Source organism: Pteropus vampyrus, unplaced genomic scaffold, assembly GCF_000151845.1.
Source record: "Pteropus vampyrus isolate Shadow unplaced genomic scaffold, Pvam_2.0 Scaffold81, whole genome shotgun sequence".
NCBI classification, from domain to species: Eukaryota; Metazoa; Chordata; class Mammalia; order Chiroptera; family Pteropodidae; genus Pteropus; species Pteropus vampyrus.
Window position 1 is genome coordinate 1715953 of NW_011888862.1, and position 12193 is coordinate 1728145.

The following is a 12193-nucleotide window of genomic DNA, read 5'->3' on the forward strand; positions in this document are numbered from 1 at the left end:
ATTATTACTTCATGAAGTCAGCACAGAGAGCAGTCATCTCTTGAACAGTTCATGCCTGGTTCTCAGCGTCATTCAAATTCCGTTCTGTTCAGTGTTGTTTCATTGGTGCAGCTAGGATGCTCCATTCTCAGACATTCAAATCACTGAAAAATTTTTTAATAAATAGATTTTTATTGGGCATCAAATCCAAATTGAACAACTTTTTATGTGGGAAATAACATCATTGTGTTTTGGAGGGCACGGCCACCTCTTTGACATTCGTGAGTGCTTTGTGGCTTCCGAAGCTCTTTCACGCAAAATATGTTTTATTGTTTATACAACCCACAGATTTGGTGCTGTGGGCCCCAATTTAAAGATGATTAAATTAAATTTCGGAAAGAAAAATTGAATGACCAAAGGCTGGTTTTTAGTGACGAAGTTAAGATAAAAACACCTGTTGTCTTAAAACCTAGAGATCTTTCTATTATGACTGCTAACTCTGAGCAGGTGTGGTTTCTGTTGTGTTACCAGCGTATCGTAATGAAGTGTGTCCGACTCGATCTCGCTGTGTTTCAAGGTTAACACTTTCTAAATGGAACGGAATCATCGGCCCTTAGGCCAGGGGCCGGAAGTTTATTTATTGATCCAGTCTGGCCTCTTGGGTAATTCTTGGTTTGGTGAGATGGTGCATTTGTCAGTACATCAGAAAAGCATTTTGTTTCCTCCAGAATGAAGAGCACTGCTCTTGAATTTTAAACACAAGAAATGACTGTCCAGTAAGGCTTATGGGCACAAAGAGTAAACAAAAAGCCTCATGATGGTACAGGAAGAAAACAGCCAATTTCCGTAGCAATATCTACTTAAATTTATGCCTTAAAAATAATAGGACTATACGATAGCCTCTGAAAATCTGCATAGTAAGTAAACATATCTTTCTATTCCAAACTCTAATGAGGTTACTCCTGGTTAAATGTGTTTATTTTTAAAGATATGTTTTACAATGTCATAATATCTTAATATTAAAGTATATACGTAATGGAACTACGTTATGAACTACCAAAGTATCTCTACATGAACTACTTATTAATTGCAAAGGGTCAAAGATCCCTTTACCATAGAGAAATCTGATGAACAAATGATCCGAATTGACATTTCTAATACTAGGATAAATGAACATTGCGTGTGTCCTGAAGGGATGTGGCATGAAGGACACAATATCACATCTGTGGAGTACCTGCCGAAAATGCTTAACCGCTGTCTATTCGTGAGAAACATCAGACAAAACCAGATGGAGGCACATCGCACAACAAAACTGGCCTATATACTTCACAATGGAGATATCACAAAAGAAAGGCAGAGGAATTGTTCCAGATTGAAGGAGTCTGAAGAGACATGACAACTAGATGCAAGGAGTTACATCTGAATCAGAAAAAAAAACCAGAATTACTATAAAGGATATTATTAGGAAAATTTGCGAAATAAAAAGTTGAGCAAGAAAAATAATGATATCTTTACAAATAATTGAGAACGTTTTGACATTTCTTTAGAAATAATATGAATCGATTTGAATGTTATTTTGAAAACAATCTAGAGCTAGAAATTGAACAGCTTGCAGAGAAGCCTTTGCGTTTGCTTCACTATTTCAAAATGCAATAAAAATAAGATTCTGCCTATTTCAAGTGAAACGAATTTATTACAGAACCTTATTTCAGCTTAGGCATTATCTAACTTACACAGATCAATTTTACTTGCGTAGAATTTAAAGATTTGGGAAGAGTTTCTTCATTTTAATTTGTTTACCTGTTTAAATTTTACTTAAAGTAATTCGAAAGACATTTCGTTCTTTATACATGATCCCGTTTGAAAAGTGTTTATCTGTTTACTGATTTGGCAGTACGATTACGCACGAAGATTCTAAAACGGCCATCAGGCACCATTGACACAGTCGTGTGGGGAAGTAGATTAATTTATAGACTCCTCAGATTTTGTATTTCACCGTTTAATATTCTTTCTACCTCCACGCCTGGCAGACTGTCTGTGTTTGGCTAAGTATCTTTGTTAGAAACCATTCATCCATCCATTTGTTAGACACATTTATTAAGCAGCTATGAGATTATGGCCCTTTGCTGGGTCCTGGGACTACTCAGATAAATTTACACCGTGTTTATCTCCTCACACAGGCAATGCATTGACTTACGGAACTTCTAGGTAGTTCTCCAACGTTCTCAGCCGGGTGATAGGTAAATAGAGTTTTTAGTGTGAGAGGATGAGGAGAACTACTTCTAATCTGTGCTTTCTCATGAGAGTTTTATTCATCAATAATCTTTTCCTCCTCTGGTACCTGTTTATTTATTTAAGATGCATTTTGACAAATATATATAGTCATGTAACCGCCATCACTGTCAAGATATAGAACAATTCCATCGTGCCCAGAAGTACCCTCATGGTCCTTTACACCTCTTTCCCTCCCCCCACCCCCCTGATCTGATTTCTATCCTTATTTTCCAGTGAGTGATATAAATGGAATTGTACAGTGTGTGACCTTTTGCGACTGGCTTGTTTAACTTAGCGTAAGGTTTTTGGGATTCATCTATGTTTCTGTAAGTATCATTAGTTTGTTCATTTTGATTGCCGAATAATAATATTTCATTGTATGGATGTGCTTTAGTTTGTTTCTCCATCCAGCAATCGACGCTGTGTTTGCGATTCTAGCTTTGAATGATTATGAATGAATTTATTATAAACATTCATATGCCAGGCTTTTTTCGACATATGATTTCATCTCTTGAGTAATTATCTAGGAGTTGCATTTCTGGGATGTATATTAAATGTATGTTTAAGCTTTTTAATACATGTTAAATTGTTTTCCAAGGTAGCCGCATGTACCACCTTGCGTCCCCACTAACAATGGATGAGAATTATTCATAATCAACCTCGTACTTGATATTTTTGGTCTTTTTTTCATTTTAGTCATTCTAGGAGATGTGTACTGGTAGTCTTAATTTTCCATCTAAAATATCTTTTTGTCAGCTCATTTAAGTGAGGTGTGTAATAGTTCTTTATGTATTGTAGATACTAACCCTTTGATAAATATGTGTTTTGGAAATATTTTATCCCGGGCCTGTGGAGGGCTGGTCCATTTTCTTAACAGTGTATTTTGTAGAGCAGAAATCTGACACAAAGTCCGATTTACAAATTTTTGTTCTAGTGTGAGCTTTTTATGTCTACATCTAATAGATCATTGTCTAACTTACCTTCACAAAGGTATTCTATGTTTTCTAGATGATGTCTTAAGAATTTGTCTATTTCAACTAATTTGCATAATATATTGGTATAAATTTGTTCATCATATTTTCTTATCATCCATTTAACTTCCCTAGAGCTGGTAGGGATATCCTATTTTTCATTCTTGAGTGTGGCAATTTGTTTTTTCTTGTTTTGGTCAGGCTGGCTAGAAATTTACCAATTTTAGTGATTGATTTGCTTTATTTTTCTGTTTTCTACTTGATTAATTTCCCGTCTGGTCTTTATGATTTCTTTCCTGCTGGCTTTGTATCTAATGTCTCCTTCTTAGAAATTTCTTAAGGTGGAAACAGATTATTGGTTTGAGACCTTTCTTTTGTTGTAATATAGCCCTTTAGAGCTCTCGGTTATCCCTAAGTACTGTTTTAACTACATCTAAAAATTTTAATGTATGAGTTTGTCTTAATTCAGTTCAAATCTTTCTAATTTTCTTTGTGATTTCGTCTTTACCTATATAGTGTTTAGAAAATAGGGTTTAATTTCCAAATATTTGGTGATTTCCTAAATTCTTTTCTGTTGTTTGCTAACTTAATTCCTTTGTAGTTGGAGAATGTACTTTACATCATTCACTGCTTTTAAATCATTAAGACTTCTTTGGTGGACTAAGGGATGGTCTATTTTGAGGAATTTTTCATGCGTACTTGAAGAAAAACGTGGATCGCGCTCTTTTGAGTGCAGTGTGCTATAAATGTTAATGAGGTGTGTGGTTGCTACTCTCGATTCATTTTCCTCCTAATTTTTATTTTTATCCTGGATATATAGATGCTACCGCTCTGTCTACATAACACTCAGGCAGTGCTTGGGCAGTGATTGGGTTCATATTCTTCAAGCCATCTGGCTGCCAAACCCTGCCGATGAATTTGTGTTTGGGTTGGGAGCATTCGGAGTTCAAGCGATTTGTTCTTGGTTTTCACTTTCTGCTGGACCCATACGTGTAATTTTCCCAGTCGGTCAGAGATGCGTGGAGAGCTTTACTTGTACTTCTATGGCGATCTCATTTCCAGGCCCACATCCTTGTTCAATGTCTTCCTGCTTTCCCATTGGCCCCGGAAGCCGAGGCCAGCAGGGCTGTGTGTTTCCCCCTTTTCCTGCTGAGTTGCTACTTTTTCTGACAACATTGCTGGGAACGGGTTTTCAGCTCTGCTCCAAACCAAGTCAGCGCTGTCTGGCAGCGAAGTGGCTGGTTTTCATTCTAGCCCTCCACCTGTACAGCCACCATTCCCGTTCAGTAAAGCAGGCACTGGGGCCGGGAGCAGCCCTGGCAGGCAGGCCACAGACTCCACAGTTCTTTTCTGAATTTAAGGGAGCTTTTCATGACTCACTGCTTCTCAGTTTGGTCAATGTTTGGAGCTCTGAAATGGTCGTCAGCGACTGCTTTTTTCCACCTTTACATGTGTCCGTTGGGGAGAGGATTTGTCAGAATCTTCACTGTCATAAATTGAAGTTCTGCTAATGAAAAGAGATTTAAAAGAAAAATGTATGGCTTTTTCTGTGGCGAAAGAAATGATATATGGCTTAGTGAGTTAATGATGAAAGCCTGTAAATCAAGGAAGATCATTGAGATTGATAAAGTTGTAAATTAGAAACCAAATTTAATATCAAGTTTAAGAAAACGTTAAAAGCTTCTGAAAGATCTGTCTTTGGTGATCTGACGTGAGGCTGGTTATGAAAGGAGAGGAATTTAACATAGTATAATGCAGAAAAAGAATTGAACTATGTAAAAAATTCAGAGTTCAAAGGGCCCTCCAATATTTTCTAATCCAGTCGTCCCCGGACACTGGGCTATGGATTCTTAGGGCCTCGGGACCTGTGACATGTTTTTCTCTAATCTGTACCACAACTTTAAGAAAAGTAACAATTTAACATGCTATTTATAAAGTTAAATGTCATTAGTTTAAAGAGCTACGTTTTAACCAACGTAACATCGTTTTCCTACATCTTGGTGTTAAAATGTTCTTTTTCTTCCACGAAATGGTGGGAATAGGAGCATATACGTACCATGTTCTTATTGAGCAAAATTAAAAATTTTCCACTGCATGTTATTCTCTAGTGTTTTGAAAATGGACTGCAGGTCCTTGAGAAGTCAAATGCTTTTCTCAATTTCACTTAGTTTTTTTTTTTATGAAGAGAAAAATATCTCCATAAGAAAGGCTTTTTATTTAAGTGACAGGCAAAACGAATTACTGCTCTCCCTTCTGTGTAATTTAGCTGTTTGAGTTAATTTTTACCAATTTTCTGAATGATAAAATCTTATTTGGGCTTGAAAAAAAAAATCACCCATCGTTCTTAAATCTTTCTTTTTAAAATCACTTTAGCGATGATTAGAGGACTTTACAATTGGCGATCCAGAATCACACTCACGTGGTTTTGTTATGGGCTCATCACAACACTTATCGTCTGAAGGTCCTGAGCTTTGTGTACATAGGCAAGGGATTTATATAGCATATGATTCTTCTGTTTCGAGGCGACCAGCTCATTCTTACTATGTCTGTTGGCCCTGTCTACTGGGAAGATGTGAGCTTTATCCTCTGGAGACCATGTTCATTCATTTAATAATCTAACTGAGCATTTCCAGGCGTTGGCTTCATTGGTCTAGTTATGAGCGAGAGGAAAGTGAATGAGGAACGATCAAGCGAAAGTAAAGCAGAAATTTGCCGGGTACTGATAAATGCTCCAGGGAGGATGTGCAAAGGATAAAGTGAATTCCGCTGACAGAAGCATTGGCTTTGGACAGTTTAGGGGAGGGGTCTGTGAGAAGGTGACCGATTCGAGGAGGATTTTGAATGATGAGTAGGGTTTTCTCTGCCACACCCCTCATTTAAGCATTTCAGATTTTAATTATGTAAGTCCTAGTTCTAAAGCTCTGCTCTCAGATCAATACAGACTCAACCATCTTATTAGATCAGTAAATCAGAGGCCGTGGTCTCGTGTACTGTGGATGTTTTTCACTTCGCCCTAAGTGGCGCAATAAGAGGCTTCTCTTGGCCAGTTTGTGTGCTGGGAAAATTTCTGTGGAAACAAAGCTATCCTTTCTAAATTAATGATGATTAATGCTGCACAGTTTCATAATAATAACAAACACAGACACCACTTTTCTATGTATTAGAAAAGGTTCTAAACGAGGGCTTGGCAGACTTTTGCCCGTGGGCCAAATCTGGCTCACCTGATTTCTGCCTGTTTTCAGACAGCCTGAGAGCTAAGAATGGTTTTAACGTTTTTAAATGTTGAAAAAGAAATAAGAATAATTGTTGACATTTATAAATTATGCAAAATTAAGATTCCAGTGTCCATAATAAGCTTTTATTGGAGTACCAGCATACTCATTCATTCATGAGTCTGCTCCATTCCCGCTGAAACAGCAGAAGTGAGTAGTTGCATTAGAGACCATATAGTCTGCAAAACCTGACTATTTAATACCTGGTCCTTTATAGAAAATTTTTGCCAGCCTTCTATTTGAAACACATAATACAGAATCTTTTTGAGGCCTAGGTTGAAGATATGTCTCTCCAAATACGTTTTGTGTTTACTCCCGGGGTTACTACCATTCAGAAACCACCTTTATCGTTTCTGCCTTGGGTTAGGGTTTCCAGGGGTGCTCCTTCTTTACTTCTAGGGACATTATAAATAGGAATCATTTTTAATCATTCGTTCTTTCCCTGGCTTGAAGAGTCATGGACCACATCAACATTAAACATCCGAACCCCCAAGTTCATGTGACGACCGGTCTGTGATTTCAAGTTCCAGAGAAAGACTTCCAGTTTTCTTTGCAGGAGCCCATGTCGAGATGGGCTCGTTACCCTAATTCCCTTGGCATTGAGAGGTTTTTCCAGTCTATCTTTTTGCTCAGGTCTATAGCCCTTCAGCGGTCCTTGGCTGGAAGATAATTAAACTCAGAATTGAGATTTAAGAAGTAGAAATAAATATCACTAAACACGTGGGTAAATCTAAATATTATGACTTGTCCCGACCTGCAGGACCTAGTTATTGCGTAGAACCCGAGGAGGACCGTACCTTGAAGAAAACATGGGCGGGAGAAAAGAATGGAGGCAAGACAGTGTTCTGATCAAGCCTCAAAATTTTATTTTCGATCGGTTATATTTATACACTCAAGTGGAGGGGGCAGGGGCGGGACTGATCAGGGAAGAGAGTATTCGTCACAAGCTCATTGGCGTCCACCAGATGAGGTGACTTCTACTTGGCTAGTCAGAAACAGATGGGCTGTGCCAGCAGTTGCAGGCTCCCGCTCTGCAGGTGGCGGAATGGGGAACAAGGACACGGGAAATGACGGGTGCTTCACAGTGCCATGGCTATCCAAAGGTTACAGCTAGCAGAGTTTGTTCTTGATAACAGGATGTGGTTATTATCTTCGGGTGCAGGCTTAAGGCTCCCGACAATGACTATACAAGACAATGTCCAAATTTTAAGGGTAGAAAAAGCAAGGGGGAAAATAAACCAGTGGGCTACAGTGACGCATAAAACGGATGCAGGTATTTTCAGAGTTAAATTGCACTAAGGTTCTTGTGTTCTTGGGATGATAGAAATGTCGATTACTTTGTGACAATATATACTTCGATTCAAATAGCTATTAGGAATAAAGAGGGTCATGACACAATGTAAAAAAGGTACATGTCCACCTAAAATATAGACATTCTAAATTATTATGATAAAGTAAGTACGTACTCTTAAATATATAAAAAGCAACTATTTAAGATAGCAGAGTTGCACAGAGGAAGCGTGCTGGGCCCATAAAAAGCAAGTAGTTAACAGAATTACAAGGAGAAACCAAGAAATACATAGTGGAAGGTTGTAATACACCATATATTTGTAATATTCAGGTGGGTGATGGGTACACAAGTATTTTTTATGTCATACCTTTTTGGGTAGATTGGTTAACAAGGAAAGCCTTACTACAGAAGACGCATGCTAATTTAGAATGAAAACTGTTGTACAAAATCTTGTGATGGCGGTGGTAGTGAAATGTTAAAAGATATCGCAAGCATACAACCAACTTTCCATCCATCCATCCATCCATCCATCCATGAACTCAATCAATGCCCAATATTGTACCAAACACTGGGACAGTAAAAGTGATGGAAAAGAAATAAACCACGTTTCCTTTTCTCCAAGTCCAGTAGAAAGGGATATAAGAAAGTAAATGGTTATATCACTGTGTGAGTAGAAATATATTCCAAATGCCCCAGAGCACAGAAGGGGGAAGTAATAATTTGGTCAGTGGAGGCAGTTTTCAGCTGTGCTGAATGTAGAGCATCTGAAACAATTTTTTTTTTCAGCCAATGATTTTGTTCATTAATCATTTAGACATAGTTTATGGTACACCTCCAAGATATTTTTAATTTTTTGAACCATAGGAGATATGTTGAATAAACACAGTAGTAAGGTCCAATGGCTCTCTGCCATTTAGATCACTTGTGCTAAATAAGGATACCGTAGCTGTGCCAGGCTCCATATTCTTGAAGTTTCTTCTAGTCAGAGGTAGATACAAATGAGTCTTTTATAAATCACTCTGTCAGATTTATAGAGAAGGGAAGCTTGTAAAAGTGTTTCTTGTGGTCATTCGATGCCCTTTGTCTTTTGCCTAGAGCTTGCTATATTGAAGGTGTAAGCAATACATCAAAGAAATATATAGAGCTGTAGCTTCGACCTCATCCAGAGAGAGAATCAGAAGGATTCTGAGTGGGGATGAATGGACATCTGAGTACTCAGATGATGTATTTATACTATTTCCACAAATAAATTGCTTGGTGACTGTTTGGGTAGGTAAAAGAACATATACTTTGACACACTGGGCAAATCATTCGGCCATTCCAAAGCAATCACTGAGAATCCAGGTGTTTTTATCCCACAGCCATTCAAGTGCCATGTAGGCAGGCCCTCCCACCCAATATTTTGAGTACTTTCCAAGTCTCTCACTTAAAGGTGTTCTCTCAACTATTTTAAACAACTACCAACAAAAAGGCACCTATAATAAATTAACAATAATTCCCTAATATTAATAAATCTCTAATGCGGCATTATTTAGGGCCAAGAACCTAGCTATTAAGGAAGGTAGAGAAATGTTTGAGAGACAAGGAAAGGGTAACGTGAGAAGGCAGTCAACGGAAAGGTGTTCTAAACTTGGACCATAATATCTCTGGCTAACTCTATATTGCGAGATTCGGGATTGTTCTAAAACACCATGTTATGATTTAAACTCAGGCCACAGATTCAGATGGCAAACAGTTTCACGTGGGAGCAAGCTCGGTCAAGGCCTCCACATCACAAACGAAAAAGGCGAAAAGAAAACCTTGAGACGAACGCCCTAACTGTAGCCAATTTTCAGTTTTAAACCTCTTTAAACACTTGATGATGACATTTAGAAACCAGACGAATAGCCGCTTGATTCCAGTTATGGGCTCCAGGATGTGGGGCCTGACGCGGGCACTTGCAGAGCCATAGACAGTGTTTTAAATTAGAATTTACTGATTTATTACGTTTACTGTTTAAGCGTTTGCCTCTTCTCCCTAGAATGTAATCACCATGAGGGTATCTACTTTCATCTGGTCCCCATCTTCATTTCGGTCACTATCTGGTCAGTAAGTTTTTGTTTAGTTGAACGTAATTAACTCTGAGCAGATGAAAACGAAAGTTTTTAACTGGAACAGATCTTACTTCTGAGAAGCAAATGGAAAAAGAAAAAGTACATGTCAGAAAAAAGTTAATCTCATAAAACATGGTTGATATTTTAAAACGTTAAAAAGGTGTGATGTGAGAAGTCATGATTTATTCATGTATTGATGTTTCCACGGGCTCTGCCCGAGCTTCTTCTCAAAGAAGAAAGAGTTTCTTAGGGGTTTTGGGACTGAACCAGAAAACAGGTAGAGAAAGATGGGGTCTGAGGGCTTGAGGCGTGGCGGCGGGGACAGACATCGTAAAATAAGCTACATCTATCTCAACCTGCTTGCCTTCAGTTCATAAAAGGCCACAGACTTTTCCGCCATCTTTCCATGCCGACATAATAGTGCACGTGAACATCCCGGTCGATGCTCTCAAGGGCATCAGCGATGCCGAAAAGAGAGGCAAATGACAGGTTTGTATCAGGCCATGCTCCAAAGTCATCGTCCGGTTTCTAACTGTGATGATGAAGCGTGGATACATTGGCGAATTTGAAGTCATTGAGGATCCCAGAGCTGGGAAAATTGCTGCGAAACTCTCAGGCAGGTTAGACAAGTGTGGAGTGATCAGCCCCAGATTTGATAACCTCAGCAGGCAGCATGGACCACGAAAAAATAAAATGAAAACACACAGGAGGGAAAATCCTGGGTTTCTTTTTCTAGGAATGCAGTACAGCGTGCAAATAAAGTGCCTCAATGGACCAAATTTTTTTCTAAAAGGTCACAGAACAGGAGGAAGGGTAGCAGATTTGGAGAGGATGGGAGAGGGGAGTATGATTCATGTTTCTGGGGGTTAGGACTTGAATCTGATTTGGTGTTTACGAGATGCATCATTAGACGTTTTAGAAAGTAGATTAGAAATGAGACATTTTAAACAATTATTCTATTTGTTTAGACACTGTAGGTTCAGGATTCATAGGGGTTATAGTGAATAAAAGAGAAAATTCTCAATTCTTTTTAATGGCTATATAACGTTCCATGACAGGAATATACCAAGATTTAGTTAGCAATCCCCATATTGATGAGTAACTGGGGTGTTTCTATGTTTTATTAAAACAAACAATGTTGCGATAATCATCATATATTTTAGCAATTGTGCAATTATGTCTATTCAAACGACTCCTACAAATTATGGTTTAAAATAGTAAACAACTTATTTGAGAGTAAGTTATGGATTTTTTGCCACTGTTTAAGTTTAATTTTAGTAGTTATTTTTAGAAAAAATATTTTGATACTCTAAAATTTTTCGAAGCAAAGAATACAAACATACAGTAATTGTATGGTAAGTTTAATGTGCACATAATGAAGACAGACATTTATTTTAATTACCCCAAATTCGGCAGATGTCCGTTCTGCTTTCATTTGTCAATTAGTTACATTACTGTTGATGGTGTTTTTGAACAGAGCATAATTTAGTCTCATCAGCATCACCAAAAAGAATCAAAATGAGAATTACTCCCTTTAGTTATTTTTCTCGTCATTTCTATCTGTCATAAATGGAGTGTATTTAAATATTTCGATCATGAATTTGGATTTGGGTATACTGTCCTATGTTATGCATCAATGATATATTTTCTGTATTTCTGGTGAAATACAGAAAACTGTCCCCTTCTCACCAAGCCTCGTTGCGGCCTGAGATATTCAAAGAGAATGAATTTCCAGACACGAGAATTGAAGTTTACTTTTTCACGGACTCAAACACACGTTTCGTATCTCAGTTTCTGTGGATCAGGAGTCCAGGCCTGGATTTGCTGAGTTCTCCACTCGGGCCTTCTCCAGGCTGGAGACAGATCATGGAGGCCACCTTAGAATTCTGCCTTACCAAGCCTCTCTTCTCAAACAGACCATATTATACTTCATTTAATAATTTTGGAAAATGCAGGAATAATGTTATGAATATCCACTCATACTTTGCTATTATATAGATATTAGAGTTGTGCTTGAGCACAATTCCATATTAGCTTTCGAGTTATGGTGACAATCAATTCTTCTGCCTCTGTTTCTGTATCTTTGCTTTAGAGTTGGTTTCCTGAGGCCTGAGTTTACTAGACTGTTTATCACTAGATAAAATAAAGAATTCTTGTTTGGGGGCTGGTAAGAAAGGGCTTTTAAAATGTAGAATGTGTGTCCGCTTCCTGCTGCAGTATTTTTATAAATATTTTACATTGTTTTCCCCTCACCGTTTCAAATCTTTCATAGCAATGGGTTCAGTAAAATAAAACTGCACAGAGAACAAAGGG

At 38.0% G+C, this 12193-nt stretch overlaps 1 protein-coding gene and 1 pseudogene across 1 annotated transcript in view; both read left to right on the forward strand.

Annotated features, from left to right (window-relative positions):
* The window catches only part of FRMPD4 (FERM and PDZ domain containing 4), a 755715-nt gene that overhangs the window by 182654 nt on the left and 560868 nt on the right, over positions 1 to 12193 (forward strand). The window lies entirely within an intron of this gene.
* LOC111741668 lies at positions 7676 to 10616 on the forward strand (annotated as a pseudogene).